General features: G+C 40.2%; 1 protein-coding gene across 3 annotated transcripts in view; it reads right to left on the reverse strand.

The window, feature by feature from the left end:
• MsrA (methionine sulphoxide reductase A) overlaps nt 1-26,330 on the reverse strand; it is a 47,923-nt gene extending 21,593 nt beyond the window's left edge. Inside the window, exon 1 of one of the 3 annotated variants that reach the window (XM_053772048.2) lies at nt 26,173-26,330. The gene's annotated coding sequence lies outside the window, so the exon portion shown is untranslated. The remainder of the gene's footprint in view (nt 1-26,172) is intronic. The other 2 variants (XM_070083016.1, XM_053772047.2) reach the window with 2 other exon arrangements.
• Nucleotides 26,331-27,407: the final 1,077 nt, after the last annotated feature.

The raw sequence follows: 27,407 nt of genomic DNA on the forward strand, positions 1-27,407 counted from the left end.
GATGTGTGATGTTACCATGGTTGTTCAATATATTTATAGATAGGGTTGTAAGAGAAGTGAATGCTCAGGTGTTGGCAAGAGGTGAGAGGTTAAAAGATATGGAAGTATGTGAGTATAGTTATACCAATGCTCTTATATGGCTGTGAAACATGGGTGGTGAATGTTGAAAGAGGGAGAAAGCTGGAGGCAGTGGAGATGTCGTGCCTGAGAGCAATGTGTGGTGTGAACATAATGCAGAGAATTCGAAGTTTGGAAATTAGGAGGAGGTGCGGGATTACCATAACTATTATCCAGAGGGCTGAGGAGGGGTTGTTGAGGTGGTTCGGACATGTATTGAGGATGAAACAAAATAGAATGACTTCGAGTGTATAAATCTGTAGTGGAGGAAACGCAGGGTAGGGGTCAGCCTAGAAAAGGGTGGAGGGAGGGGGTAAAGGTTTTGTGTGCGAGGAAGCATGTGTGAGCGTGTTAGATAGGAGCGAATGGAGACAAATGGCTTTTAGGACCTGATGTGCTGTTGGAGTGTGAGCAAGGTAACATTTATGAAGGGATTCAGGGAAACCGGCAGATTGAACTTGAGTCCTGGAGATAGGAAGTACAGTGTCTACACTCTGAAGGAGGGGTGTTATGTTGCAGTTTTATAACTGTAGTGTAAGTGTGCCTCTGGCAAGACAGTGATGGAGTGAATGATGATGAAAGTTTTTCTTTTTTGGGCCACCCTGCCCTGGTGGGAATCGGCCAGTTGTGTTAATAAAATAAATAAAAAGGTAAAACTTTCTCATCAATATAATCAATAAATATAGTACTTACTCTCAATATCTGTATTCATCTCAAATGTTAATCACTCCATTGTGGCCACCTAAGGTTAAGGGGCAGTATAACAACTTTTTTTTATTTTTTTTTTTACCGTCAGATTTCTTTCATTGTTGGTGCACAAGACAATGTATTTACACTATTTACTGTAAATATTTGTCAATAAGTTATTCCAAACAACAACTGAGAAAAAACGATTTACTGAATCTAAAACATAATGCCAGCACAACATCAGGGATTACATAGCACAAAGGGGTTTCCAACCCAAATTTTTAGCTGCACTTCAGGACTTGTCTTCTCACTCACCCACTGCTTGACATCACAAACCTACTCACGTGTAGGGGGTGAGGTGTAACCTTCCCTATACATTCTTATCCTAATTTCATTTATGTATCTTCTGAAGAGGATCCCAGAAGGGGACTGAAATATACAGACCAATTAATCTTCTGTGTTTCTGTCTCCATGTGGGTTATTACTGAGAATTGACAAAGTGTTCATTATACTTTAATTATCCATGGATGGGAAAGTTGAAGATTCTACTGATTTGTTAAACAGAGTTGCAACAGTGGGCAACAGCATGAGCTGCTTTTTTTGTACATGAGTGGTGGCAAATTATTTAAGTTTCCTGACTTGTTTTTAAGTGACTTTATGATGAGCAAGACTTCAACAGGATTAACAGGAGCTAGATACAGAATACGTATTTGGGTAATTTTCAGTAAGGTAGTCTTTTGCCTGAGTATTTGAGGTTGGGATTTTGCTTGCTAGTTTTGATCCAGTAGTAGAGAAGACATCTGTATCTGCAGGCTGGATGTGCGGTTCATCTGGTTTATTTAAGTTTATATCTCTGTTTCTGGACAGTTTTCTAGAGCTTGTATAATACAGTTGCTTAGACTTCCATATTAGATTAGCAAGTACGGTGGAACTTTGACTTAAGAGTGTCCCAACGAATGAGTTTTTTGAGATACGAGCCGTCCCTGGGTCGATTTTTTGCCGAGTTATACGCCAACATTTGAGTTATGAGCCAGCTCCCCCTGCTTCCCCATCAACGCAAAACCTGGACACCTTGCTTGTTTATCTACGCCACGGTTTCATGCTTTAATTCCATGGAAGTCATCCTCTTTTTCTTCTCATCATTGTCCTCTACACTTACTTTCTTAGGACCCATGCTTAGAAATATGAAATTTGGCCAAATGACTGTCAAAAATGTAAGCAAAGCATGAGAGAATTGCTCTCACAGCAAGGTAAACAGTGCACTGAATTGGCAGCATTTGTTATTATTATAATAATAATAATAATTATTATTATTATTATTAGTTATTATTATTATTATTAATTTAGGTAACTAGAACACAGATCCAATTCCCAAGATCAAGAGCCCCTCACCAGCGTTAACCCTTAAACGGTCCAAATAGATCAACGTTCAAATCCGTAGTGCTCCAAAAGTAGATCTATGTTTTTTTTACACATTTTCAAATGTAAAAAAAAAAACGATGATGTACATGTTTTACATACTTTCAAATGTTGAAAAAACATATACAGGAGGGCCCCGCTTTACGGCGTTCCGCTAATACGGACATTTCAAATTATGACCAAAACTCGCTATACGGCTCCCCCCACCTGTCTTTCTAATACGGTCACAGCCGCCCACCGAGTTTGTTTACATTCTCCCTGAGCACATCTCCTTATTATGTCTGGAAACTTTCCAAAATTTCAAGTGTTTTAAAGTTATTTTATATTTTATATGTATTGTACTTGATAATTAAACTTGTGTACACCTGTACCTAAATAAACTTACACACTGTGCTGGCATGTAGGTACACATTAAAATCACTAAGAGTCTCTCTACTCTTGATGCAATAATAATAATAATAATAATAATAATAATAATAATAATAGTAATAATAATAGTAATAATAATAATCTCTTGGGCGCATTAATGTCGCATATTACGTTAATATAGACATTTCCCTTAATCTATGATATTTTTTTCAAAATTATATAAGAAACACATTATGTAACACACAAACATGATACATGCACCCACAGTATAAAAATTTATACAAATATATACGAGATGTTTACCAAACGGTTTGTAGAAGTGTCGGAAGAATTACGTTTTCTCTAGCCCGTCACCTGTTACTAGCTAGGGATAACTGTAGAAAAATATTCCTTTCGTATGCCTTCACTTTATAGCTATAATTCTGTACTAACTTGTACACAGTGTAAGAGTATTTGTTTCGTGATTTAATTATTATAATAATAATAAAAATATTATAAGGTAAAAGTTTCACAAACTCTTACAAATGTACATGAATGAACTAAAACTGGACACGTATTAATACCGTCTATTTCGCCTGACCGAGTGATCGTCCACAACCTGTTCAGTTTGTTTACGCTGTCTGAGCTCGGTGTATCATTAAATGTTGTATATTACGTTAATATACACATTTTCATTAATCCATCCGTGATATTTTTTTTCAAAATTATATAATAAACACGATACATAACATAAATACATAAAAACATATGTGTAGAGAACCTAGGATAACCCAAAAAAGTCAGAGTGACTTACTTCCATTGCCTTCACTCAGAGCATCATTTCTTCTCAAAATGATGTTACATGAGAATGGGAGTGTTCTTCTTTATTTATTCTACCGTATCAATGTAGAGACAACCTGTACACAATGTAACTTGTACACAAACCAGACGTGTACACTTCGTTTGTTTACAAAACTTACGTTCGCCTGGTTTGTTTACATAACTCTGCGCCTGTCCCCTCTCATGTACTCATTCTTTCTCTCTCTCATTTATTCGTTTTATCTCATTTACTTACTCCTGACCCTACATTAAGACTACAAATATTTTAAGGTAAGTAATGAGTGAACTGTATATACATTTTATCGCTCTGGGATGCTTAAATATCATAGAATATTATGTGTGGGTGGGGTGGCCTGGTATGGTAGCCTGGCTGACACCATACATACCACACTTGATTTCTTACAATAAATACTACTTGTCTCACCCTAGATTAAGACTATAAATATTTTAAGGTAAGTAATGAGTGCACTGTGTGTGTATTGTACTTTTTTATTGTTTTTTGATGCCTGGTTCTATTGCTAACATAATATATGTTAGTGTAAACTTGTTATCTAGTGTTTGTATGCATTTGTAAGTGGAAAAAAAGGGTGTTCCACTTTACGGCGGTTTCCGCTTTACGGCGGGAGCCTGGAACCTAACCCGCCGTATAAGTGGGGCCCTCCTGTATATACATTTGGACCGTTTAACCCTTTGAGGGTCGACAGGCCCTCTCCGAGACTCGTTCTCTGGGTCGGCCAAATTAAAAAAATATATATATATTTTTTTTCTTATGAAAAGATAGATAATCTTTTCCCGATCATAATGACACCAAAAATATGAAATTTGATAGAAAACTTACGGAATTATGCTCTTGCGAAGTTAGCGGTCTCAACGATGTTTACGCATCGGCGATTTTGCCCACTTTGAGCCCCATTTTCGGCCAATTCCACTCTACTAGTCGACAAAAAACATGAATATTTCGCTAGAACTCCATTTTTTCTATCGAATGAGTGCAAGAAACCACCCATTTACCAATTTCAACTATCCAGTACAGTGGTCAGAATTTAGCAATTTTGCCAATTTCACACAAATTTCAAAAGATGCCAATTTCTGAATAGGGTCCAGAATAAACAAGAAAGACATTACTGGCACTAAAATGACACTTCCTCTGTTCATTAGTCATGTCTCAAGGCCCCTCTTACATTCTTTTGCTTTCCACTTTGAATTTTTATTCTCACAAAAAATAGAAGATTTACTGTTATGCAGACTACTTCATTAGTGTAAAAAATGGTATAAATAATATTGGCGCACTTGCGAAAGAATATTAGACTCACCAGTTGACGTGTATTGGACGCTTAGCATGATTTGTTTACTTTTGAACTTTGGTAAAAATCAAATATTTCTGCTACTTTGAGCTAAATTTCAAGGTACTTTTCATTGTAAAACCAGTCAAAATCATCTCAATTTCTGTAATATGTCTTCCATTCTATAAAATGAGACCAAGAAAACTAGAATACAACAATAAATACCATACGAAAATACAGTGCAAATTCGCTGTTTTAGTCCAAAAAAATGGTCAGTTTTTTTTTCTCACTATGCACTGTGTGCTGCAGGATTTTTTTTATACTGTGCACACTGATCACATAGACCCATTCTTTCAGATGTAGGCCTACCAGCTTTCTCCCACTAGATTTGAGGTCACTAGAATTTAGGCGTACTATTACATCAAAAACCCTGGGTCGTAAGCCGTACTAGTACGGCTGAAACCCTCAAAGGGTTAAGGTTCCTTGACGCTGGTGAGGGGCTCTTGATCTAGGGAATTGGGTCTGTGCTCCAGTTACCTAAATTAATAATGATGATAATAATAATAATAATAATAATAAAAATAATAATAATAATATTATAATAATGATAGAGCTTGTTCCCTAAATTAATAATAATAATAATTATAATAATAATGATAGAGCTTAATGCCTAAATTAATAATAATAATAATAATAAATAATAATACATAATACGTACATAATAATAATTCAGAATGCTGCCGCTAGTTGGCACAGCTGATGCCAAAACATCCGGTAAGTAGTACACACATTTACATCACTGAAAGAACAGTTCTCTCATGTTTGCTTGCATTTTTTCAGTCATTTGGCCAAATTTCCTTTTTCTAACCATGGGTCCTAAGAAAATAAGTGCAAAGGACAGTGCTGAGAAGAAAAAGACGATGATTTCCATGGACTTAGCCAGGCAATACCAGCTTAGTACATCTACGATATGTAGATACTAAAGCTGTATCAGTTATGTTCAGTGATTAAGCAAAACAAACTATCAGTTAAGTTCAGTGATTAACCCCTTGACTGTCGCAACCCCCAATCCTGAGGTGTCTCCTGGTGCCGCAAAATTTAAAAAAAAAAAAATATTTTTTCTTATGAAATGATAGAGAATCTTTTCCTGATTGTAATGACACCAAAAAAAAAAACGAAATTTGACAGAAAACTGACAGAATTACGCTGTCGTGAAGTTAGCGACCTCGGCAATATTTACAAATCGGCGATTTCGCCCACTTTGAGCCCTATTTTCGGCTAATTCCATTGTTCCAATCGACCAAACTCATAGATATTTCTTTAGAACTCCAATTTTTCTATCGATTGAGTACAAGAAACTGCCCATTTACCGATTTCAACTACCCAATAACGTGGTCAGAAATTTGCAATTTGGCCAATTTCAAGAAAATTAAAAAATAGGACAATTTCAAAATAAGGTCCAGAATGAACAATGCAAACCTTCCTGGCTCTAAAATAACATTTTCTTTGTTCATCAGTCACGTCTCCAGGCCCCTCTGATATTACTCTTGCTTTCTACTTTGAATTTTTATTCAAAAAATAGAAGATTTACTGTTATGCAGACTACTGCAATATTGTAATAGTTGTACAAATAATGTCAACCCATTCATGACTGCATATTAGAATGGCTAGTTGGACATTTATTGGACAATGGCATCATTTGTTTACTTTTGAACATCGGCAAAAATCAAACACTTCCCCTACTTTGAGCTCCATTTCCAGGTTCTTTTTTTTAGTAAAACCAACCAAAATCACCTCTATTTCTATATTATGTTTTCCATTCTATCAAGTAAGACCAAGAAAACGAAAATACAACCATAAATACTATACGAAAATAGACCACAAAGTCGGCATTTTAATTAAAAAAAAAACAAAAAAAAACACGGTCGGAGGTTTTTTTTTTCTCATTATGCACTGCGTGCTCCAGGATTTTGTTTATATGGTGCACACTGACCACACAGACCCATTCTCTCACATGTGGGCATATCAGCTTCCTCCTGCTTGATTTGAAGCTGCTAGAATTTATGAGTATATATACATCAAACACGGTACGTCGTAAGACGTATATATACGGCCAAAACAGTCAAAGGGTTAAAAAAAAAAAGAAATTGTATCAGTTAAGTCCAGTGATCAAACATAACAATGTTGTTGTTGGAGGTTTACAGGGCCACTGACATCACATGCCGCAGCCTCAACCTCCCTCCACCCTCAACCTCTCCCACCATCTCTGCTCCAAGTGTTTAAATACATATACACTTTATATAAACAGTTTAACATTTCTTTACATTCTGTAGTGTATTATGATTTACTGTTTTTATATATGATATTTCTGCAATTAGCCTCACAAATACTACTCCGTTTTCTCTTACAATAAGAGCATGGGAAGATACTATAGCCAAGGTTAGACAGGAAATGGCAGACGCTTCCGTCGCTGCCTCTGCCAAATATATTATGCCCTATTTTATTCATTCTAGAGTATGTATCATGTTTCTGCATTAATTATATTGTTTATTATGTCATATTAGATGGATTGTGAAAAATAAATAAGCCATACAGTTGATATTAGTGTCATATTCAAGTATTTTGTCTTGTCTCCAGAGTGCAGGAATGGATTAATGGATTTTCAATTAATTTAAATGAAGAAAATTGATTTGATATACAAGTAAATTGAGTTACGATCTAGGTCACGGAACGGCTTAAACTTGTAAGTCAAGGTTCCATGACCTTGCTTGCATCTGAATTTACTCATTTGCAGAATCAATTTTCCTCATTTAAATTAACTGAAATGCAGTTAATCTGTTCCAGCTCTCAGGAGGCATTACAAGATACTACTTCGATATTTCGCTAATATCATCTACAGTAGACCGTCATTTAACATGGTAGTTATATTCCTGAAAATGCTGTGTTAGTCAAAACCATGTTAGACAAACTGAAGAACTTATGGGAAATAATAGTATACTTTTTTTTTTATTATTATCACACTGGCCGATTCCCACCAGGGCAGGGTGGCCCGAAAAAGAAAAACTTTCACCATCATTCACTCCATCACTGTCTTGCCAGAAGGGTGCTTTACACTACAGTTTTTAAACTGCAACATTAACACCCCTCCTTCAGAGTGCAGGCACTGTACTTCCCATCTCCAGGACTCAAGTCCGGCCTGCCGGTTTCCCTGAACCCCTTCATAAATGTTACTTTGCTCACACTCCAACAGCACGTCAAGTATTAAAAACCATTTGTCTCCATTCACTCCTATCAAACACGCTCACGCATGCCTGCTGGAAGTCCAAGCCCCTCGCACACAAAACCTCTTTTACCCCCTCTCTCCAACCTTTCCTAGGCCGACCCCTACCCCGCCTTCCTTCCACTACAGACTGATACACTCTTGAAGTCATTCTGTTTCGCTCCATACTCTCTACATGTCCGAACCACCTCAACAACCCTTCCTCAGCCCTCTGGACAACAGTTTTGGTAATCCCGCACCTCCTCCTAACTTCCAAACTACGAATTCTCTGCATTATATTCACACAACACATTGCCCTCAGACATGACATCACTGCCTCCAGCCTTCTCCTCGCTGCAACATTCATCACCCATGCCTCACACCCATATAAGAGCGTTGGTAAAACTATACTCTCATACATTCCCCTCTTTGCCTCCAAGGACAAAGTTCTTTGTCTCCACAGACTCCTAAGTGCACCACTCACTCTTTTCCCCTCATCAATTCTATGATTCACCTCATCTTTCATAGACCCATCCGCTGACACGTCCACTCCCAAATATCTGAATACATTCACCTCCTCCATACTCTCTCCCTCCAATCTGATATTCAATCTTTCATCACCTAATCTTTTTGTTATCCTCATAAGCTTACTCTTTCCTGTATTCACCTTTAATTTTCTTCTTTTGCACACCCTACCAAATTCATCCACCAATCTCTGCAACTTCTCTTCAGAATCTCCCAAGACCACAGTGTCATCAGCAAAGAGCAGCTGTGACAACTCCCACTTTGTGTGTGATTCTTTATCTTTTAACTCCACGCCTCTTGCCAAGACCCTCGCATTTACTTCTCTTACAACCCCATCTATAAATATATTAAACTTCTTACCTAAAATTGTGGGTAATGGTGTTTGTGGATGATTGTGAAGAGAGTAGATATGGATGGTGTGGCCCTACTGGGCTGAGGTGGATGGTTGCTGGTTGTCAGCAGAAGTGAATGGTAGAGGTTCTGGTACTGAAGTCGATGGTTGTATTGGAGTGTGCATAAATTCTGTAATGGATCTCTGGGCTCTTTTACCCTGCAGTACATTATACAGCTGACGGTAAGGCATCATCAGCTGGTCTAGACCCCATTTCAAAGCACTGCTTCTAAATTTGTTATTGTATAATTATATCACAGGTCTGCCATCACAAATCTGGCATCATTGGGACCTGTAGTGTGCCAGATTACTGAGTTTGCCGGATTACAGAGTGGTTAGGTTAATAAAATTAACCAACTTGACTTACACAAGAAAGTTCACTGAGCATCAGCAAAAATCGAACATTTCCGCCACTTTGAGCTCAATTTCAAGGTACTTTTCGTCGTGAAACCAATCAATATTATGTCTATTTCTGTAATATATCTTCCATTCTATCAAATGAGACCAAAAAAACAAGAATATAACCATAAAAACCACATTCAGAATCAGGAAGTCAACAAGGAACAGCATTAAATGTGAGAGATTGGTTTAAAGCAACTGCTCTCCCAATAGCTCGAGTTGAGTTGTCTAATAAATTACACAAACCCAATGTGCTAACACTATTTGATCAAGGCTCATAAAGGTCTTTCACATGAAGAACAGTGTTACATAAACTGAATAAACAACCCTATGCCAAAATACAGTTAGATATAGCTGGTTTTTTCCAAAGTTCTGGTAAACAGACATATGACCTAGCCAGCTTCACTGTTTTTTTTTACAGAAAAAAAAAACAGTAGAAACTGTAGTAGTAGATGATTTGCCTAAGTCTGTGCAGATCCAGGGATTACAAGAAACAGTTGTAGCACTGAAAGCAGCCAACGTCAAGTTAGCCTGTCCTGACATACAGACGGACACAATTAGTCCAATTAATTTAATCACTGGAAGTGATTATTATCACTGTTCACTTGCTGAAAACAGCAGGAGGCCATATGATACGTGGTCCAATTCCCTCTCAAAGTGGGAAAGAAGCTGATATTGATTCAGTGGAAAATGTTCTAGTTACAAGGATAACGACTGATCATATACCACAGCAAAAATTATCATTACTGGAAGAAATGAATGAACCAGTTGATAAGTTGTGGGATTTAGATGCGATAGGTATTGATGTAAATAAACCAAGCCCACAGGAGTCTCAGACTTATAACCAATATTTGGACACTGTCAATTATGAAGATGGACAGTACTGGGTTAGATTACTCTGGAAATTAAATCCACCACATCTACCTAGCAATTATCGCATGGCTTTTGGACAAATGAAAGCACAAATACATGAGCTCAGGAAAAATCCAGAGCTGTTGACTGTCTATGATAATATCATACAAGAACAGCTGGACAATAAATTCACTGAGTAGTCAAAGTAGTCAAAGACAAATTGAAGACAGAAGCTCATTATCTCCCATACCACGGAGTCAGAAAAGGTTCTGAAACCACTCCACTACGTGTTGTATACAACTGCAGCATACATGCCAATAAAGATGTAGCAAGTCTTAATGACTGTCTGATGACCGGACCCTCATTAACTAAGAAGCTTGGAGACATGCTTATGAAATTTTACACAAATCCACATGCCTACGCAGCTGATATTTCCAAAGCTTTCTTAAGAGTTGGACTACAAGAAATAGACAGAGATTATACTCAATTCTTGTTGCCAGAAAATCCACATGATCCTCAAAGTCCTGTGAAAACTTATTGCTTCAAGTCAGTATTATTTGGTGCAACATCCTCTCCATTCTTGCTAGAAGCTACTCTAAATACACATTTGAAGAAATCTGAAAGTCCCTTCAAAGAACTCTTAAACAAAAGTTTCTATGTGGAATCTTCAACGTACTGTGAATAAATAGGAGGATTTGAAATCCTTATACAGAGCAACTAACAAGGAGATGAAAGAAGCAAATATGCCTCTAAGGATGTGGAATACTAATTCAATGCAATTAAGGGAACTTATCAAACAAGATTTCCCTGAAGCTGAAATTCCTGATTGCAACAATATGCTTGGACTTAATTGGAACACACAGGAAGACTCTGAGTCTCAAAAGGATAAATAATAAATCATGCAGTACACTCGCCAAATGTAGTTTACTGTCAGAGGTATCACAATGTTTTGATCCTCTAGGACTCGTCTCACCAATTACCATAAAAGGTAAAATGCTTGTACAAGATGCACGGAAGCTCAAAATCGGTTGGGATGAGAACTTGCGTCTAGAAATGAGTCAAGCATGGGATGAAATATCCAAGGAGTTTAAACAACTTCATCAAATACAATTTCTCAGACAAATAGGTCAAGAGGGAAACAAGTACACATTACATGTGTTCTGTGATGCATCAACCAGAGGTTATGGCACAGCAGCTTACATGGGTAATGATGAAGGAAGTACACTAATTACTTCAAAGGCCAGGGTTGCACCCTGGCCTTTGGAACTGACAGCACTATGTAGATACACAATTAGCTATCTATCTCAACAAAGTACTTGATCATCTCACTTGAAAAAAAACGTGATCTGGAGTGATAATGAAGCAGTTCTCCAGTGGTTAAGAAATAATAAGAGTAAGCTGGTCTATGTACAGATTCAAGTAGCAGAGAGATTATCTCTTTCTCCACGCCTCTACCCAAGAGAATCCAGCTGATATGTTGTCATGTGTCGTCCCACTCAAGAAATTTGTGGATAATAAATTATGGCTCCACGGACCAAACTGGCTCTCTAATGAAAATAACTGGCCACAGCAAAAAGCTCACATTATGCCAGAAGAAACAGTCTGCTTGAACACAGCAGAAATGATCTGTTTAAATGCTGTAGACACACCAGAAATAGTCACTGATGGATCTAAATACTCATCTCTGGGTAAACTCTTAAGAGTTACAGCTCTTGTCTTTAAATTCATTACAGGGATAAAATCTAATTATGAATTTCTTGATCCCATTAAATACTGGGTGAAACTAATACAGAAAGATATTTTCTCTACAGAACATAAATTTCTGGAAATGCACTCTAATCCCCAAAGTAACCTAATACAGTGGACCCCCGCATAACGATTTTAATCCGTGCAAGAGGGGTAATTGTTATGCGAAATAATCGGTATGCGAATGAATTTTCCCCATAAGAAATAATGGAAATCAAATTAATCCGTGCAAGACACCCAAAAGTATGAAAAAAAAATTTTTACCACATGAAATATACATTTCCCCACACACAAAGAGAAGGATACATGCACAATAGTAGAGTAGTACATGCACAGTATATATTGTGCATGTACTAGTCTACTAAATGAAGAATAAATGACACTTACCTTTATTGAAGATGCAGCAATGACTGATGAGACACTGTGTCCTGGGAGTGCCTTTTCCTCCTGAGTACTGTAGGTCCTGTTTGGCATTTTCTTCCAGAACAGGCCTTATCACACTGTGTATGCCACTACGATTCTTAAATCTCTCAAACCAACCTTTGCTGGCTTTAAATTCACCAATATGAGCACTAGTTCCAGGCATTTTTCCCTGTTCACCTGGGTGTTAGTCGACTTGTGTGGGTTGCATCCTGGGAGACAAGATTAAGGACCCCAATGGAAATAAGTTAGACAGTCTTCGATGACACTGACTTTTTTGGGTTATCCTGGGTGGCAAATCCTCTGGGGTTAATTGTTTCTTGGTATTCTCAATAAGCCACACCAACAACGGTGCTACAGCAGCAGCAGCAGCTGACGGTGGTACAGCAGCAACAGACGATGTTACAGCAGCAGCAGACGATGCTACAGCAGCAGCAGCAGCTGACGGTGGTACAGCAGCAACAGACGATGCTACAGCAGCAACAGACGATGTTACAGCAGCAGCAGACGATGCTACAGCAGCAGCAGACGATGCTACAGCAGCAGCAGCAGCTGACAGTGCAGCAGCAGCAGCAGCTGTACCACCAATAGTAGCGATGGTTGATTGGGGTTTATTATACAACCTGGCCAGCTCGGAGACACGCACTCCACTTTCAAACTTATCAATGATCTTTTTCTTCATCTCTATTGTAATTCTCACCCTTATTGCTGTAGGGTTGGCACTAGAAGCTTTCTTGGGGCCCATGGTCACTTATTTTCCAGAAAAAGCACCGAAAACACTGTAATAATACGAAATATTCCGATTGTATGCTTGGATGTTACCGCGGAGGCTGGCTGGTAAACAATGCCACCGGCGGAACATGTGAGCGTGGCTCAGGCCGCACATTGGACGCGTCTCGGACGAAAATCGGTGAGCGGGTTTTTAAGCGGTATGTGAGGCAAAATTTTTGCGATTAAAGCAAGCGGTATGCGGATTAATCGCTATGTGATGCCATCGTTATGCGGGGGTCCACTGTATGATTAATTCTTTAGGACTATCTCGATTCGGAAAATATTATAAGATGTTGAGGAAGAATTCATAGTTCTTCACTACCTAAAGAAGCCATACATCCAATATTGATCCCTAAGAATCATTGGCTAACAAGACTGATTATTAAAAATGCTGACAGTAACATGTTACATGGTGAGGTAGCTGACACTCTTTGTCATATACGACAGTCCTACTGGATACCTTAAGGTCGAAAAAGTGTGAAAAAACAAATAAGGGACTGCATTACTTGTCGCTACGATATGCGAGTATGTTAGTATCCAGGTCCACCTCCATATCCCTCTGAAAGAGTTTGTCATGTCACTCCATTTGAGGTGATAGGTGTAGATTACACTGGACCAATAATTTCAACTAAAACAGTTGACAAAGTTCCCATCAAGGTGTACATCTGTTTGTTCACCTGTGCTACGACTAGAGCAGTACATCTAGAAGTAGACACTGACTGTCTGCTGAAACCTTTATCAAATTATTCAGAAGGTTTGCAGCCAAAAGGGCATGTCCCAGACAATGGAACGAATTTTGTTGCAGGTGCTGCTTATGCAGTGGACCCCCGCATACCGTTGGCCTTACATAACGTTAAATCCGCACACCGCTACATTTTATCGCTAAGATTTTGCCTCGCATACCGCTAAAAAACCCGCTCAACGCTGTTCGTCCGAGACGCGTCTAATGTGCGCCCTTAGCCAGCCTCACATGTTCCGCTGGTGGTATTGTTTACCAGCCAGCCTCCGCAGTAACATCCAAGCATACAATCGGAACATTTCGTATTATTACAGTGTTTCTGGTGATTTTATCTGCAAAATAAGTGACCATGGGCCCCAAGAAAGCTTCTAGTGCCAACCCTACAGGAATAAGGGTGAGAATTACTATAGAGATGAAGAAAGAGATCATTGATAAGTATGAAAGTGGAGTGTGTGTCTCCGAGCTGGCCAGGTTGTATAGTAAACCCCAATCAACCATTGCTACTATTGTGGGCAACAAAAAGGCAATCAAGGAAGCTGTTCTTGCCAAAGGTTTAACTGTGTTTTCGAAACAGATCGCAAGTGATGGAAGATGTTGAAAGACTCTTATTGGTGTGGATAAATGAAAAACAGATAGCAGGAGATAGCATCTCTCAAGTGATCATAAGTGAAAAGGCTAGGAAGTTGCATGAGGATTTAATTAAAAAAATGCCTGCAACTAGTGATGATGTGAGTGAATTTAAGGCCAGCAAAGGTTGGTTTGAGAGATTTAAGAGGCGTAGTGGCATACATAGTGTGATAAGGCATGGTGAGGCTGCCAGTTCGGACCACAAAGCAGCTGAAAAATATGTGCAGGAATTTAAGGAGTACATAGACAGTGAAGGACTGAAACCTGAACAAGTGTTTAATTGTGATGAAACAGGCCTGTTTTGGAAGAAAATGCCAAGCAGGACGTACATTACTCAGGAGGAAAAGGCACTCCCAGGACATAAGCCTATGAAAGACAGGCTTACTCTGTTGATGTGTTCCAATGCTACTGGTGATTGTGAAGTGAAGCCTTTATTAGTGTATCACTCTGAAACTCCCAGACCGTTCAGGCAAAAGAATGTCCTCAAGGCTAATTTGTGTGTGCTGTGGAGGGCAAACAGTAAGGCATGGGTCACTAGGGACTTTTTCTATGACTGGTTACACCATGCATTTGCCCCCAGTGTGAAAGATTACCTAACTGAAAAGAAATTAGAACTTAAGTGCCTCCTGGTGTTAGACAATGCCCCTGGTCATCCTACAGACGTGGCAGAGCGACTTTATGGGGACATGAAATTCATTAAGGTGAAGTTTTTGCCTCCTAATACTACTCCTCTCCTGCAGCCCATGGACCAGCAGGTTATTGCAAACTTCAAAAAACTGTACACAAAAGCTCTGTTTGAAAGGTGCTTTGTAGTGACCTCAGAAACTCAACTGACTCTAAGAGACTTTTGGAGAGATCACTTTAATATCCTCAATTGTGTAAACCTTATAGGTAAGGCTTGGGAGGGAGTAACTAAGAGGACCTTGAACTCTGCTTGGAAGAAACTGTGGCCAGAATGTGTAGACAAAGGGGATTTTGAAGGGTTTGAGGCTAACCCTGAGAATCCTATGCCAGTTGAGGAATCCATTATGGCATTGGGAAAGTCCTTGGGGTTGGAGGTTAGTGGGGATGATGTGGAAGAGTTGGTGGAGGAGGACAATGAAGAACTAACCACTGATGAGCTGATAGATCAACTTCAACAGCAAGAGGCCAGACCTGAGGAAACTGGTTCGAAGGAGGGGAAGAGAGAAATTGAAGAAATTGCCTACTACAAAGATTAAGGAAATCTGTGCAATGTGGCTGAAAGTGCAAACCTTTATGGATGAAAATCACCCTCACAGAGCTATTGCAAGCCGTGCTGGTGACTATTACACTGACAATGTTGTGAAACACTTTAGGGAAGTCATAAAGGAACGAGAGGTACAGGCCACTATGGACAGATATGTTGTGCGACAGAACTCCAGTGACTCTGAAGCTGGTCCTAGTGGCATTAAAAGAAGAAGGGAAGTAACCCCAGAAAAGGACTTGACACCTCAAGTCTTAATGGAAGGGGATTCCCCTTCTAAACACTAACACTCTCTCCTCCTCCCATCCCATCAATCATCACCAGATCTTCAATAAAAGTAAGTGTCATGTAATTGTGCATGTCTTTTTCAGTTTGTGTGTATTAAAATTAATATTTCATGTGGTAAAAATGTTTTTTTTTCATACTTTGGGGTGTCTTGCACGGATTAATTTGATTTCCATTATTTCTTATGGGGAAAATTCATTCGCATAACGATAATTTCGCATAACAATGAGCTCTCTTGCACGGATTAATATCGCTATGCGGGGGTCCACTGTATAAGCAAGATCTTTGATCAGCCAGAGGTACAACAGATGCTGAATCAATGCAGTTGTCGTTGGAGATACATTCCACCTAAATCTCCATGGCACGGAGGATTTTATGAAAGAATGATTGATATCATAAAATGTTGTTTAAGGAAGACTCTTCATCATCAGTGAATAGAGTTAGAAGAATTTTGCACAGTTGTAACTGAAATAGAAAACTGTGTCAACAACAGACCTCTCACTTATGTTACCGATGATCTGGACAATTTAGAAGTGTTAAGTCTAGCTCATTTACTCCATGGCAGAAGACTTGAACTTGTTCCTCCCATGAATGATCAAGAAATCATAGAGGATCCTACTTATTTTGAACCTGAGCAACTCAGATGTAAATTCAAACACCTTAAAATTTGGCGAGAAGACTATCTCACCTCACTGAGAGAACACTTCTTTGGAGCTGGTGTTCCTGAAAATTATAAGTCCTTAAGACCTGGTGACATAGTGATTACTGACAATGATGGTCCGAGGTCCCAATGGCCTCTTGGAAAAATTGTGACCATATATCCTGATGCAAATGGAATCATCAGGACAGTTGATGTTTTGAACAAAGGTGTAGTGAATAAGCGGACAATAGATAAATTAAAGCTGTTAAAATTACACGGTGCTGAAAACAAAATTAGTGATTCTCCAGAAGCCCCACAGACTAATGCTGTTCAGAAAAGACAAGCAGCAGTGGTGGCAAGTGAGAAAATCAAATTAATGTTAAGAGATGAATAGTTCACCTATGGCAAACCTCTGCTGCCCCTCAGTGTGGAGAAATTTTCTCCAGGAGGGGGGGGAGAGGGTATCAGGCCCTTTCAGCCCTCAGGAAGGGCAATGGCATCTTGCTTCTGCAACAACACTTTTAATGAAAGCGTATGACTGTGTGTCATGGTCATGCGACTTCCTTGCAAGAGACCACTGTTGCAATGAGTGTTTACCTGGAGTTTACCTGGAGAGAGTTTCGGGGGTCAACGCCCCCGCGGCCCGGTCTGTGACCAGGCCTCCTGGTGGATCAGCGCCTGATCAACCAGGCTGTTGCTGCTGGCTGCACGCAAACCAACGTACGAGCCACAGCCCGGCTGATCAGGAACTGACTTTAGGTGCTTGTCCAGTGCCAGCTTGAAGACTGCCAGGGGTCTGTTGGTAATCCCCCTTATGTGTGCTGGGAGGCAGTTGAACAGTCTCGGGCCCCTGACACTTATTGTATGGTCTCTTAACGTGCTAGTGACACCCCTGCTTTTCATTGGGGGGATGGTGCATCATCTGCCAAGTCTTTTGCTTTCGTAGTGAGTGATTTTCGTGTGCAAGTTCGGTACTAGTCCCTCTAGGATTTTCCAGGTGTATATAATCATGTATCTCTCCCTCCTGCATTCCAGGGAATACAGGTTTAGAAACCTCAAGCGCTCCCAGTAATTGAGGTGTTTTATCTCCGTTATGCGCACCGTGAAAGTTCTCTGTACATTTTCTAGGTCGGCAATTTCACCTGCCTTGAAAGGTGCTGTTAGAGTGCAGCAATATTCCAGCCTAGATAGAACAAGTGACCTGAAGAGTGTTATCATGGGCTTGGCCTCCCTAGTTTTGAAGGTTCTCATTATCCATCCTGTCATTTTTCTAGCAGATGCGATTGATACAATGTTATGGTCCTTGAAGGTGAGATCCTCTGACATAATCACTCCCAGGTCTTTGACGTTGGTGTTTCGCTCTATTTTGTGGCCAGAATTTGTTTTGTACTCTGATGAAGATTTAATTTCCTCATGTTTACCATATCTGAGTAATTGAAATTTCTCATCGTTGAACTTCATATTGTTTTCTGCAGCCCACTGAAAGATTTGGTTGATGTCCGCCTGGAGCCTTGCAGTGTATGCAATGTGGATTAATAAAGAAAATCGATCTCTTACCTTAGCAGGACAATTAAGGAAAATCCTGCACCCACTTTATTACCACGTTAAAGATAGCATACGCTCACATCTATGCCCAGACAGCAAGAATCAAGCATTCTGCACTGCTTCATCTTGGAAGTTTGGCAAGCAAAGGAAACACGTATGATCGATACTTCTTTGTGTCGGAGGGCACACCAGGGTGATGGAGGCACTGCAGGGCAGATTCCTTTAAGACTTAGTTGAGACAACTCATGCGTCATGCTGTAATAACAAAGACACTAGTGATTGCACATTTTGTTAATAAGAGTCTCAACAGACACAGCAGAACAATTACAGAGAAGTGTGAACAGCTTCCTGTAATGACATCACTGTGAAAAGAGCAAATCTTGTGGAACATAGTGTACTAGTGGGAGTGTAGCGTATTCCCAGACTGAGTAGAAGATGTGGACATCCAAGGACACTTCAGCTTCAATCAAGTCACCGGATAGCTGTCAAAAGGTGCAACCAACACTTTAGCTCACTCTACAAGAGCAAGGCAAGTTTTGAATTTATTTGTTATGCAGGGGACAGCGCAGTTCTTGTGTCACAAGAAGTTCAAAATCATCCTATAGTCAGCAGTAAGGTGTGGGTTTCTGAGCCCAACACAAGTGAGTATAAGGCCCTCGTCAGTATTCAGTTATTCAATGAAATACTGACACAACACCCCTTAGGGATAATTATACTTACAACCAATTTTACATTAACAGCCCAGGTGCTGTTGCATCAACGGCTCCAAGGACGTTCTGGAGGTGGCTGCGGGATGTGAAGCCGTCATCAAGCTAAGTTTCATCTACAGTTCACAATTCATTTATGGCTTTGCTTGTTTGTATGCAATCCTCCAAAGTTGGTCGTGCTTGAACTGGACAGAGGCCACATTGTGGTCCAAAATTCTTGTACTATAGTGTACAAATAAATTATGAGCCAAGGTTCAAAAAAAGCTGTAAAACTAGTATTTTTACAATATATATCAAATGTATGAGTCTGGGCATTTAATGTAAGGGAATGGGCGGCCGCCGCTAGCCAACAGAAAATGGGAAGCTCACCCAAAGGCACTCGCCCACTCAACAGACAACAGGGGTTGGCTGTCTCACCCAATCACCCATCTTCACCCATCAACGCAGCATGGGAAGGAACTCCACACGCAAGAGCGCTGACATCCGCATCAAGCCAGATGGCATTCAGTTTGTCTTAAGTGTATATATACACATAATGTTTATAATGTTTATAGACAGAAATTAAGAGACGAGACTGTGTTTTATGTCTGTCTCTTATATATTTAACTGTTATATATTTAAAGGAAGTTATATTAAGTGTAGGCTTTCATATATTAAGTGACAGTTATATATAGTATGTGTAAGAAATATACATGTGTGATTTACATTTACAGTTATAATTTTTTTATTATTGTGTGATGTATAATGAATGAAGTGTATAGTGTCATAAACAGTTGACTCAATGTCTGGACATATGTACCCTGTACCCTTCAAGGTACATCAATGACATACAACTATATGGAAAACCCTTTGTTATGTAGGGCATTTCGAGCAAATTAGGTCAGTTTTGCCCCAGGATGCGACCCACACTAGTCGACTAACTCCCAGGTACCCATTTTACTGATGGGTGAACAGGGACAGCAGGTGTCTTATGGAAACACGTCCCTAATATTTTCCATCCATACCGGAGGAGATTCGAACTCAGGACCTCAGTGTGTGAGCTGAGTTCGCTAGCGATCGAGCTATGGCTACGAGTTTTAAGCATAGCACTACATTTTGTCAGGGGATCCTTTATCAGTTCAAGTAGTAAATTCCAGATCTCCGAGCCTTTGATGTGCATTGCATTTTTGCATAGTGTGAAACTGAGGGATGTCAGAGTGCCTTGTGCCTTGTATTGCAGCTGTGTAGTCTGTTGTTGCTATCAAGGAGAAGTTTAAGCAGAGGGTTTATATTGGAGGTTAATGTTCTGTATATATATATATACAGTAGGCATAATAATAAGAGTGTATGTCTCGTATACATATTTAGTAGATTCAGGCTTTTGTAAAGTGGTGGGGTGTACTGTCTGGCACAGGAACTGGTAATCATCTGCACAGCATCTTTTTGTTGGGTTATTAAAGGTTTAATGTGGTTGGCTGTGGTTGATCCCCAGGCACAAATACCATTTATTTATTTATTTATTTATTAATTTGAACATGATACCTGGAGAGACCTGGAGAGAGTTCCGGGGGTCAACGCCCCCACGGCCCGGTCTGTGACCAGGCCTCCTGGTGGATCAGAGCCTGATCAACCAGGCTGTTACTGCTGGCTGCACGCAAACCAACGTACGAGCCACAGCCCGGCTGGTCAGGTACCGACTTTAGGTGCTTGTCCAGTGCCAGCTTGAAGACTGCCAGGGGTCTATTGGTAATCCCCCTTATGTATGCTGGGAGGCAGTTGAACAGTCTCGGGCCCCTAACACTTATTGTATGGTCTCTTAACGTGCTAGTGACACCCCTGCTTTTCATTGGGGGGATGTTGCATCGTCTGCCAAGTCTTTTGCTTTCGTAGTGAGTGATTTTCGTGTGCAAGTTCGGTACTAGTCCCTCTAGGATTTTCCAGAGAAGTGCAAGGAATACAATTTTTATAGTGCAGCATGCCAAAGCCCCTTGTATGCAGAGCATTATGGGCAGGCTTAAAATTAACTTAAGATTAACTTTGTGTACACATATTGGCTTCTGTTGCTGAGGTATGACTTTAGGTAGTTGAGGGAGTGCCCTCTTATACCATAGTGCGACAATTTTATGTGGAGCAAGTCATGGTCAACTGTATCGAAAGCTTTACGTAAGTCAATGAAGATCCCCAGTGCGACTTCTTTTTTCTCTATTGCTGTATAAATATGTTCTAGCATGTGGATAATAGCATCATTAATATTTTTATTAGGCCTGAAACCAAATTAACAGGGGTTGAGTATGTTGTGGGAGATGAGGTAGGAATAGATACGCTTATGGATTAATTTTTCAAAGATTTTAGAGAGAGGGTGTAAGATGGATATTGGCCATAGGTAAGGTAAAGATATATTAAAGAGTGGTATAGGGTAAGGAGTGTTGTTTGGGGTATATAGTATCATATTTGGCCGGACTTGAGTCCTGGAGATGGGAAGTAGAGTGCCTGCACTCTGAAGGAGGGGTGTTAATGTTGCAGTTTAAAAACTGTAGTGTAAAGCACCCTTCTGGCAAGACAGTGATGGAGTGAATGATGGTGAAAGTTTTTCTTTTTCGGGCCACCCTGCCTTGGTGGGAATCGGCCGGTGTGATAATAATAAAAGTATCATATCTTGGAAAGGATGCCTACTGATTTGGAAATTTTCTTGGATATGTGCTAGATATGGGACTGAAATTTAAAATTAGTCAAGGTGAAGACCTAGAAAATTACCCTCAGTGTGTCTTGTAATAGGGGAACTATTTATTGATGTTAAGTTGGATATTTAGGGCTCTGTTTCCAAATAGCATGAAGTATGTTTTGTCTATGTTGAGAGTGAGTTTGTTGGTCATAATCCAAGTACATGTATATATTTTTAGCAGCTCGTTGTTTGCTGTATCTCTATGGGTTTGAGTGGGAGTATACATAAGTAGTGTCGTCTGCAAACAGAAGTGGTTTAATGAGTTCAGATGCATAGGGGAGATCATTGGTGTAGACGAGAAACAGAAGTGGGCCTAAGACACTACCCTGGGGCATTCCGACAGCTACAGGCTCGATAGTGGAGCTGACTCCATTTGGTTGTACATACTGGAGTTTACCTGGAGAGAGTTTCGGGGGTCAACGCCCCCGCGGCCCGGTCTGTGACCAGGCCTCCTGGTGGATCAGCACCTGATCAACCAGGCTGTTGCTGCTGGCTGCACGCAAACCAACGTACGAGCCACAGCCCGGCTGATCAGGAACTGACTTTAGGTGCTTGTCCAGTGCCAGCTTGAAGACTGCCAGGGGTCTGTTGGTAATCCCCCTTATGTGTGCTGGGAGGCAGTTGAACAGTCTCGGGCCCCTGACACTTATTGTATGGTCTCTTAACGTGCTAGTGACACCCCTGCTTTTCATTGGGGGGATGGTGCATCGTCTGCCAAGTCTTTTGCTTTCGTAGTGAGTGATTTTCGTGTGCAAGTTCGGTACTAGTCCCTCTAGGATTTTCCAGGTGTATATAATCATGTATCTCTCCCTCCTGCGTTCCAGGGAATACAGGTTTAGAAACCTCAAGCGCTCCCAGTAATTGAGGTGTTTTATCTCCGTTATGCGCGCCGTGAAAGATCTCTGTACATTTTCTAGGTCGGCAATTTCACCTGCCTTGAAAGGTGCTGTTAGAGTGCAGCAATATTCCAGCCTAGATAGAACAAGTGACCTGAAGAGTGTCATCATGGGCTTGGCCTCCCTAGTTTTGAAGGTTCTCATTATCCATCCTGTCATTTTTCTAGCAGATGCGATTGATACAATGTTATGGTCCTTGAAGTTGAGATCCTCCGACATAATCACTCCCAAGTCTTTGACGTTAGTGTTTCGCTCTATTTTGTGGCCAGAATTTGTTTTGTACTCTGATGAAGATTTAATTTCCTCATGTTTACCATATCTGAGTAATTGAAATTTCTCATCGTTGAACTTCATATTGTTTTCTGCAGCCCACTGAAAGATTTGGTTGATGTCCGCCTGGAGCCTTGCAGTGTCTGCAATGGAAGACACTGTCATGCAGATTCGGGTGTCATCTGCAAAGGAAGACACGGTGCTGTGGCTGACATCCTTGTCTATGTCGGATATGAGGATGAGGAACAAGATGGGAGCTAGTACTGTGCCTTGTGGAACAGAGCTTTTCACCGTAGCTGCCTCGGACTTTACTCTGTTGACGACTACTCTCTGTGTTCTGTTAGTGAGGAAATTATAGATCCATCGACCGACTTTTCCTGTTATTCCTTTAGCGCGCATTTTGTGCGCTATTACGCCATGGTCACACTTGTCGAAGGCTTTTGCAAAGTCTGTATATATTACATCTGCATTCTTTTTGTCTTCTAGTGCATTTAGGACCTTGTCGTAGTGATCCAGTAGTTGAGACAGACAGGAGCGACCTGTTCTAAACCCATGTTGCCCTGGGTTGTGTAACTGATGGGTTTCTAGATGGGTGGTGATCTTGCTTCTTAGGACCCTTTCAAAGATTTTTATGATATGGGATGTTAGTGCTATTGGTCTGTAGTTCTTTGCTGTTGCTTTACTGCCCCCTTTGTGGAGTGGGGCTATGTCTGTTGTTTTTAGTAACTGAGGGACGACCCCCGTGTCCATGCTCCCTCTCCATAGGATGGAAAAGGCTCGTGATAGGGGCTTCTTGCAGTTCTTGATGAACACAGAGTTCCATGAGTCTGGCCCTGGGGCAGAGTGCATGGGCATGTCATTTATCGCCTGTTCGAAGTCATTTGGCGTCAGGATAACATCGGATAGGCTTGTGTTAATCAAATTTTGTGGCTCTCTCATAAAAAATTCATTTTGATCTTCGACTCTCAGTCTGGTTAGCGGCTTGCTAAAAACTGAGTCATATTGGGACTTGAGTAGCTCACTCATTTCCTTGCTGTCATCTGTGTAGGACCCATCTTGTTTAAGTAGGGGCCCAATACTGGACGTTGTTCTCGATTTTGATTTGGCATAGGAGAAGAAATACTTTGGGTTTCTTTCGATTTCATTTATGGCTTTTAGTTCTTCCCGCGATTCCTGACTCCTAAAGGATTCTTTTAGCTTAAGTTCGATGCTTGCTATTTCTCTGACCAGTGTCTCCCTGCGCATTTCAGATATATTGACCTCTTTTAGCCGCTCTGTTATTCTTTTCCGTCGCCTGTAAAGGGAGCGCCTGTCTCTTTCTATTTTACATCTACTCCTCCTTTTTCTTAGAGGAATAAGCCTTGTGCATACATCGAGTGCCACCGAGTTAATCTGTTCTAGGCATAAGTTTGGGTCTGTGTTGCTTAGTATATCTTCCCAGCTTATATCGGTTAGGACTTGGTTTACTTGGTCCCACTTTATGTTTTTGTTATTGAAGTTGAATTTGGTGAATGCTCCCTCGTGACTAGTCTCATTTTGTCGGTCTGGGGCTCCACGCATACATGTCTGAACCTCAATTATGTTGTGATCTGAGTATATTGTTTTTGATATGGTGACATTTCTTATCAGATCATCATTGTTAGTGAAGATGAGGTCTAGTGTATTCTCCAGTCTAGTAGGCTCTATTATTTGCTGGTTTAAATTGAATTTTGTGCAGAGATTTAAAAGCTCGTGTGAGTGTGAGTTTTCATCAGAGCTGCCTCCTGGTGTTATTACTGCAACGATATTATTTGCTATATTCCTCCATTTTAGGTGCCTTAAGTTGAAATCCCCCAGGAGCAAGGTGTTGGGTGCAGGAGCTGGAAGATTTTCCAGACAGTGGTCAATTTTTAACAGCTGTTCCTGGAATTGCTGGGATGTTGCATCCGGAGGCTTGTAGACTACCACAATGACTAGGTTTTGGTTCTCGACCTTTACTGCTAAAACTTCCACTACGTCATTTGAGGCATTAAGCAGTTCTGTGCAAACAAGTGACTCTGCAATGTACAGGCCAACCCCCCCCTTTTGCCTGTTCACTCTGTCACATCTGTATAGGTTGTAACCTGGGATCCATATTTCGTTGTCCAAGTGATCCTTTATGTGGGTCTCAGTGAAAGCCGCGAACATTGCCTTTGCCTCTGCAAGCAGTCCACGGATGAAAGGTATTTTGTTGTTTGTTGCTGGCTTTAGACCCTGTATATTTGCAAAGAAGAATGTTATCGGACTGGTGGTATTGGTGGTACTGGTGTCTATCGTTGAGATAGGATTTTAAGTAATCGAGGGAATGTCCTCTGATGCCGTAATGATTTAGTTTTAGGTGCAGGAGATTGTGGTCCACTGTATCAAATGCTTTCCATAGGTCAATGAAGAGCCCCAGTGGTTATTCATTTTTATCGAGGGCTGTATATATTAATTCAAGCATTTGGTATGATCGCATCATTCATACTTTTTTTTTTTTGGTCTAAATCCAAACAGACAGGGGTAAAGTATGATGTTGGATACAAGGTAGGAGTCAAGTCGTCTGTGTATTATTTTTTCAAATATTTTAGAAAGTAAGAGCAAGTTTGATATACGTAGGTCTATAGTTGTCCAGATCAATTCCCAAGTCACCTAAGATAAAAGATAATATAAAATATGTTCAGGGTTTTACCCGGAGTGTTATCCAACCATTATGAAAGTCGGTGAGTCTTCGAAGACTATCTGTCTTATTTCCATTGTGGTCGTTCAATCTTGTCCCCCAGGATGCCACCCATACCAGTCCACTTGTAAGTTTATTCAGGTATACACAAATACAGTTACATAGATTAATTATCATACATAGCAGCATGTGTAGAGAACCTAGGATAACCCAAAAAAGTCGGAGTGATTTATTTTAATACTAGCGACGAGTTCTCTCACACATAAATTTATTAAAATACCGACAAGCACTAACATAACGTAAAATAAACCTAAATTTAAGTTGTTGGATAATTCGTAGCATTATTATGACTCCATAAAACTGCGACCTGACTTAAATGACTTTACAACTACGCAGGATACCATATTGGATACCATATTGTACCTCTTATCTGATATAAATTAAACATATCCATTATAAGCATTCATTTATACCTTAGTATATGTTATTATGTTTAATATTAGTATGGAGTCAATGTAAGATGGCAAACAAATGTATCACACCACGAAAGAAAATAATAATACAATGGAAATAGGTCAAACTAAATTTACCGAGTTCTAGGTTGTCTATATAATATATCAGTAATGTGTCCCTATAACACATTGTACCCTCGGAACCATTGCACACTAATCTTTTTTTCAAATCGGTTGTAATTTTCCTGAATAAAGCTAATTTATTAAGATAACTAAAAATATTTTTTTTTCTATTTTGGTAAACCACATGGACGGGTAATCACGGTATTAAAAACAGATAATGTGACTTACGTGAGGCTTAAAAAGTGTGTGAACCTGACGTAATATATTCATGGAGGTTCAAGGTGGGTTGAACCTTGTAGTGAACACTTGCCTCCTGCCTGGGTTTTCCTCTCACAATGTTAAGATAATAATCACCACAACTGCTGCTGCTGCTGCTCCACATTCCTTGACGTTCTCTCTCAATATTCTGCAGAAAATGTCACTGGGTAAAGGGGAGACAAAAAGCTTTTTTTTTTTACCTTTAGTAAGTACCTAAGTTTATTTAGGCTCAGGTACACATAAGTACAGTTATCATATATAGTGTAAACTGCATAGGATAACCCCGAAAAAAAAGTCAAAAGTGACTTTATTTTATAAGTATACTTTTAATGTTGTAAATGGTCTTGAGGGTAGACATAAGTTATTCTTTATAATATGTAGGTACCGAGGTTCAGTACCTACATGCTCAGTAGCGCATTCAGCTCACATACTGAGTGTAATGTAATAATAATATCTTTATTTACTACAAGTACATGTACAAGGTATACAGTCCTAGCTGACATCAATGACATACTACTATATACAAAGCAGCTTGTTATGCTGAACATTTTGGGCAAATTAGGTCAATTTTGTCCCAGGATGCGACCCACACCAGTCCACTAACACCCAGGTACTCATTTTAAACTGATGGGTGAACATGGACAGGGACAGCAGGTGTCTTATGGAAACACGTCCTTAATGTTTTCCAGCCGTACAGGAGGAGATTCGAACCCCGGACCTCAGTGTGAGGTGAGTGCGCTAGCGATCCAGCTACGGGACACCCATAGTAAAATATATAAGTAAATTTACTTAGGTATACACAAATACAGTTTACATAGATTATCATACCTGGAGTTTACCTGGAGAGACGTTTGGGGGTCAACGCCCCCGCGGCCCGGTCTGTGACCAGGCCTCCTGGTGGATCAGAGCCTGATCAACCAAGCTGTTACTGCTGGCTGCACGCAATCCAACGTACGAGCCACAGCCCGGCTGGTCAGGTACCGACTTTAGGTGCTTGTCCAGTGCCTGCTTGAAGACAGCCAGGAGTCTATTGGTAATCCCCCTTATGTATGCTGGGAGGCAGTTGAACAGTCTTGGACCCCTGACACTTATTGTGTTGTCTCTTAACGTGCTAGTGACACCCCTGCTTTTCATTGGGGGGATGTTCCATCGTGTGTCGAGTCTTTTGCTTTCGTAGTGAGTGATTTTCGTGTGCAAGTTCGGTA

This window comes from Cherax quadricarinatus, chromosome 8 (genome assembly GCF_038502225.1).
Source record: "Cherax quadricarinatus isolate ZL_2023a chromosome 8, ASM3850222v1, whole genome shotgun sequence".
Lineage (NCBI taxonomy): Eukaryota > Metazoa > Arthropoda > Malacostraca > Decapoda > Parastacidae > Cherax > Cherax quadricarinatus.